A 6,143-nucleotide genomic window follows, 5' to 3' on the forward strand; every position below is an offset into this window, starting at 1 on the left:
TGTCTGGATCAGGCATACCATAGTCTCTAGACTGTCATTGTTGATTCTCCTTATTCTTGTCTGTCAACAGATTTTCCCAATGCAGTACATCTTTTGTCTCCTGCATGTTGATACCCAGAGTGTTGATTGTGGAATCAAACAAGCTGAAGTTATCAACAATCTCATTCTCTTTTCTGTCAATCATGAAGCAGCCAATAGGCCCAGTGGTGAAAATCTTCATTTTCTTGATGTTGAGCTTCAATCCATATTGAAAACCACAATCCTTGACCTTCTGCAGCAAATGCCTCATGTCCTCTTCAGTTTCAACAAGCAAGGTTGTGTCATCTGCATACTGTAGGTTGTTGATGAGTCTTACTCCAATCCTGATGCAACATTTCTTCTCATAAAATCAAGCATCCCAAATGATCTGTTCTGCATATAGTTTGAAAAGTATGAAGATAAGATGCATCCCTGATTCACATCTTTCCTGAACCTGAACCATGCACTGTTTTGCTGCTGTTTTGCCTACTGCTTCCTGTCCAAATACAGGTTTCACATGAACACACTTAAGTTCCATTCTTCTTAGAGTCAGCCACAGTTTGTTGTGATTCACACAGTTCAATGCCTTTGTAAAGTCAATGAAACATAGATAGACATTCTTTTGGTATTCTCTACTTTCAACCAAGATTCATCTAACAGTGATTATGACGTCCCTAGTGTCATGGCCATTTCTAAACCCAGCCTGTACATCTGGAAGTTCTCTGCCACTTCCAGTCTTGCTTGGTAATATTTATTAGGCAGGAAGTAGTTATCCTAAAATTTTCTTTTACTATCTAATAAACAGCACAACCAATAAACCAAAGTGTTAAAGAGATAGCGAAGATCAAATGTGTTTTTGATAACCAAGTTTTCAGTGGATAAAATATATAAAGAATTATTGATGCTCACTCTTAAATTAAGTTGACTTTATAAACCTTTTATATACTCTCGTAGCATACAGATTTATACTTTGGAAATATTGCAGAAATAATTTTTCATGAAAACACTTGAAGACTGTCATTGCTGTTATTTCTTTAGCAAATACTCACTATGCTAAGCTCAGTGGTGAGGAATGGAATAAAACTGGTAAAAAAATAAACCATGAATTCAGGAAATTCATAGTGTGTGTGTCTTTAAGATTTCCTAGTGGTTAAGGAGCTGTGCTGCCAATCCAAAGGCATTTGGTTTAAATCTACCAGATGCTATATGAGAGATAAATGGACTATCTCCTCCTGTGCTATTGATCGCTTCTGAAAACCCACTGAGGTTAGCTGTAAATCAATTCTGACTTACAATGAAGACATGCAATGACAACAAATATATGATAAGGAGGCGGGGTGACATAATGTAATATATGTTGAGCTGCTAACCTAAAGTTCAGTGATTCAAATTCATCAATGTACCAATTAAGAAAAGTGGGCAGTCTCCTCCCATTAATATTTACAGCCTTGGGACCTGGCAGAGGTTACCATAAGAAGGCATGAACTCACTGGGTTTGAGCTTGGTTTGTATTTATATGATAGGCAATATTCTGAACATATTTTAGAAATTATGTAGAAGAATACGAGGTATTTGTCCTCAAGGATTTACCTAGCTGTTCACCTATTAGTTTCTGGAAGTTCTGCTTCTCAATTTGTTGGTTAACCAAAGAAGATTCTTGCTAAATTAAACTAGGACTTTTTTGCATTGTTGTCTCTCAACTCTGAGGTTAGTCATATCTTCTCTCTACTTCCTTTCTATAATTTTAATTTATTGTTTTGCCTTAATTCTTGTAGCTAATATCTTGTTTATGCCCTACATTTTCAGACTACAGCACATTTGGATAAGTAACCCTCGCTATTCAATGGGTAATGCACTTGACTGTTTTTTAGAAGGTTCAACTCACCAACCACTCCGCAGGAGAAAGATGGGCAAATCTGCCTATGGGTTTGCATGTAGCTGTTATGCAAGCTTGTTTACAAAGATATTGATGATGATGATGTTGGATGATGGATGATGACACCATATCAACTAAAAAGAAATAGATTTAGTTAATTTATGATCCATTAAATAATTATTTTCTACCTTGTATTGAAACTTTGTTCTAACTCCTTTCTATTTTCACAGCAGTTTTCTTAGATGTTTTCTATTCCTGACACTAAACTTCTCTTGCCTTATCTCTCCTTTGTATTTCCAATAACTTTAAAATATTGCTCAATACTTTTCCCCCCTAGAAAACTTAGTTCTGGTGTACTACTTCCTGAGAGGTATTCAACAACACATCTATTGATGACCTGACAAACTTCCTACTTAAAAGAAAAAAAAACCAAAAAAATTAAACCTTCCATTTCCTTGATTCCCACTCACAGTGACCCATTATTCAGTTTCCAAGACTGTAAATATTTATAAAGATTTCCTATCTTTCTTTCACAGAGCATTTGAACTGCTCACGTTTTGATTTGTATCTCACCATTTAACACACTATACCACTATATCAATATCTAATATTTTTCATATATAAGTATTGTAACTTTATTAAAGTGAAAATATTCAAAATAATGAAACAAAATGAATAAAATCCTTTGTCCAATACTGTACACACAATGCATAAACCAGCCCATTTTTCTAAAGCATGTTTTAACCATCATTTAGTTCATACTAAAATATAATAAGCTTTAAATAGCTCAAATTATCTATCATTCAGCAGTTTAAACTGTAAACAACTTGTTGAACTGTTTAGAGAACATCTTCATAATATATCTCCTTATCTATAGAAGATAAATACATTAAAGCATATGAAAATATGCACCCAAACTAGGTGTCTCACTGAATCTAAGGGAAGCTGTGAAGCAGTGATCTGGGAGAGGTTTTAAAAGATGTTGATGTGACCTCTGGTATTAAAACATACTGTGCTATTATTGGTCAGAAGAAGAGTTTAACTTAAAAAAGCAAACAATCCCCAGGAAAAACTGAATAGGAACCAGCAATACAAGGCAACCTTGTGTTGTATTTATTAATACAGTCTAAAAAGACAAAAATGAAAAACTAAAAACAAAACCCAACCAACTCCACAATGCATATCCCCAAACAAAAACTCAATCACAGGGCCAATTGCTTCATTACTGTTTAAAATGGATCCCTTCCACACTGGCAACTAATCTGCTTCTCTGTCAAATATATTGTACCCCACTCTGTCTGCTGGGCACAGCTATTGTGGGCCATTTTAGTGGATGATAGAAAGCAGGAATTGCAAGAAAAAATTATTTACTAATTCCATTTGCGTTTTTGAGAATGTGAGTGAAACATGTCCAGAATGGCCAAATAAGCAGCTATCCCCACCCATCAACGAGATGAAACAACCTGGAAGAACTAGACCTTCGGCGGATTTTTCAGCTTGGTAGGTACAGTCGTGATAAAGAATGGATACTCTGCCATCCATGGGAAAGACTGTATACAGTAAGTGAAGGAAACCATAATAGACCTGGAAACCAGAAATTTCCAAACTTACTAAAAAAATTAATTTTTTAAATGATTCTGATTGAAACAATACTGTATTTTCTTCCATTTGCTCAATTTTCAGTCTATCAAGATTCATTTCTCCAGTTTGAGTTTTTATTATTCCTTGGAAAGGGACATCATGCTTAGGATGGTGGAGGGACAGTGCAAGAGGGGAAGGCCTTCTATGAGGTGGATTGATTGAGTGACTGGGGTAACTGGGATGGGTGTGTCAGAGGCAATGCGATTGGCACAGGATAGAGCAGGGTTTAGGGCTGTTGTACATAGGGTCGCTATGAGTCGCAAGCAACTCGACAGCACATAACAACAACAACGACGACGACGACGACGACGATATATTACTCTAAGACAGTAACTAATTGGTTAACCTACCACTATGGTCTATGGTTATACCACAAGTTTATACATAGGTATAATAATGTATGCGTATATAAGTTTCCCCAGCCCTCCCTCCTTACCATCACATCTTTAAATTAAAGACTTGAAGAGATTTCTGCAACATTAACAAAACCAGAGAGTCTCAACATGACAGCACCTCACACCTACTCAAAACCTTTTTTAAGACTTGAGAATTCAGTTGTTCTGTAATAGGAAATATTTTTCCGTGAAACTATATCAAATTGGAATATTGCTTCAAACCATTTGGTCCTATGTAACCTCTCTGAATCATGACACCTCAGAGTTTAAGGAGCAACCACATCAGATAAATGTTTACACTTCACATGGCCACCAATGTCCAGCTTTGTTTTTGAGTCCAGTTTTTCAGTGGCCAGAATGAAACTGCAGTCAGCAGAAAGGGGCTGGATTGTGCTGCTTGTGTTTGTTTCTTCTGCTTCCTAAAAAAATATTCATATTTGTCCAGGTATAGTGGTCTCTCAGGTAGTAAGCAGTAATGCATTGAGCTAACCTTCTTCCCATTTTAGATAATGGGCAGAATGCAAGGGACTTTATTGGCAGATCTTTCACTGTTCTGTCTTTACAGAGCTTTGCTGCTAAAGTACTTGGGATCAGGGGCATGATACCCATTGAGGTAAGACAGAAGGTTTTTTGGACTCGGTGGGCAGGAGTTACTCAGGGATAAAGGTTTCTTGGTGGCACTTTGGGAGGTCTGTCTTCATCACTGTAGGTCCTGGAAGTGACTTGTGCAGACCACCTTCTATAGTCTGGCTTGACTGGCCTAGGAGGCTTGGGAACCTTGGGAGGAACGACACTCTGTGCAAGTAACTGGGTATTTAAATGGCTGGCTTGTTAAAAGATCCAGCTGGTCCTGACTGAGATCTTCTTAGTCTTCAATGGCATTGAAGACTGAGATTTTCTTAGTCTTCAGTGGCATTGAGATAGAGGAGGATTTGAATTCTGGACACATCCATTTTGTTCTGAGGCAAGGTTAAGATTTTCAGCTGTTGAAACAGCCGGGGTGTCAAAAATACGCGTAATTGATCTGTCCAAATCCATGGAAGCTGCTCCTTCCTGGAACCCAGTATCTGAAATCAGAAAGTGAACAGTCTTCTAATAGGAAGGGGCCTGGAACCACACTCACAAAGTGCTCCAGAGGAAAAAGGGGAAGGCGAGGTTTTTTTTAATGGGTGTAAGTGGTGGAGTGGGAGCAAAAACTCATTTACTGAGTTTATTGAAACCTCACACAACGTCGTCCTCTTCATGTTGACCCAAAGTTTCAGTTTGGAGGATGATAAGAGGTGGCAAGCTGGACTTGTGAGGTGGACCATTTTCTGCAAAAATGGGTCCATTCATTGAGGCCGATTTTGAAGCATGCACAATAGATGTGAGCCTGTCCTGGGAAGTAGAGTTCAGAATGTAGACCACGGTTATTGGATCGATATTTAAATAACTATTTTCAAAGTCATTATGACTGTTGTGGTGCTGGAGAAGAGTGCTGAATATACCACGGACTGCCAGTAAAACAAACAGATTCATCTTAGAGAGGATTAAACCAAGCTACTACTTGGAGGCAAGGATTCTGGGGCTTCGTCTGACATACTTTGGACATGTTGCCAGGAGGGACGGGTCCTTAGAGAGGGACATCATGCTTGGGAGGGTGGAGGGTCGGCGCAGGAGGGGAAGACCCTCTATGAGATGGATTGATTCGGTGACTGGGGTAGTCGGGATGGGTGTGTCAGAGGCAGTGCGGTTTGCACAGGATAGAGCAGGGTTTAGGGCTGTTGTACGTAGGGTCGCTATGAGTCGCAAGCGACTCGAAGGCACATAACAACATTATGACTGTGCCAGCAGGCCTTATCCCCTTGTCTCCATGGCTTGGCCATTAAGTAAAAATCCAGTTTTTAATGGGACTCTAATATCCTGAGCAGCAACTCCTGCTGTTCACATTGTGCCATATTCTGGGATAACTCCAAATTTGTGAAGTCTAAAGATTTCAGTCAACCCAAAGCTTTCATTTCCCTGGAGGAGCGCGGCTGCTCCATGGCGCCCTACTGCGCATGTCCGTCCAGGCTGGCTCAGTGCTACAGCTCATTGGCCGGGACATCGTGCAGACGCTCCTCTGACTGGCTCGCTCCAAGTCCTGCTCCCAGTCACTGCCTCATACTTGGCCCCCTATCTAATAAATATTCTTAATATCATTGAATTAAAATTGGAATATAATTCACTTTTTA

At 39.0% G+C, this 6,143-nt stretch overlaps 1 pseudogene; it reads right to left on the reverse strand.

The window, feature by feature from the left end:
• Nucleotides 1-5,003: 5,003 nt before the first annotated feature.
• Nucleotides 5,004-5,859, reverse strand: LOC102870512 (annotated as a pseudogene).
• Nucleotides 5,860-6,143: the final 284 nt, after the last annotated feature.

The sequence above is a fragment of the Elephantulus edwardii genome, unplaced genomic scaffold (assembly GCF_000299155.1).
Source record: "Elephantulus edwardii isolate Elephantulus edwardi_28Jun2011 unplaced genomic scaffold, EleEdw1.0 scaffold00043, whole genome shotgun sequence".
NCBI lineage: Eukaryota > Metazoa > Chordata > Mammalia > Macroscelidea > Macroscelididae > Elephantulus > Elephantulus edwardii.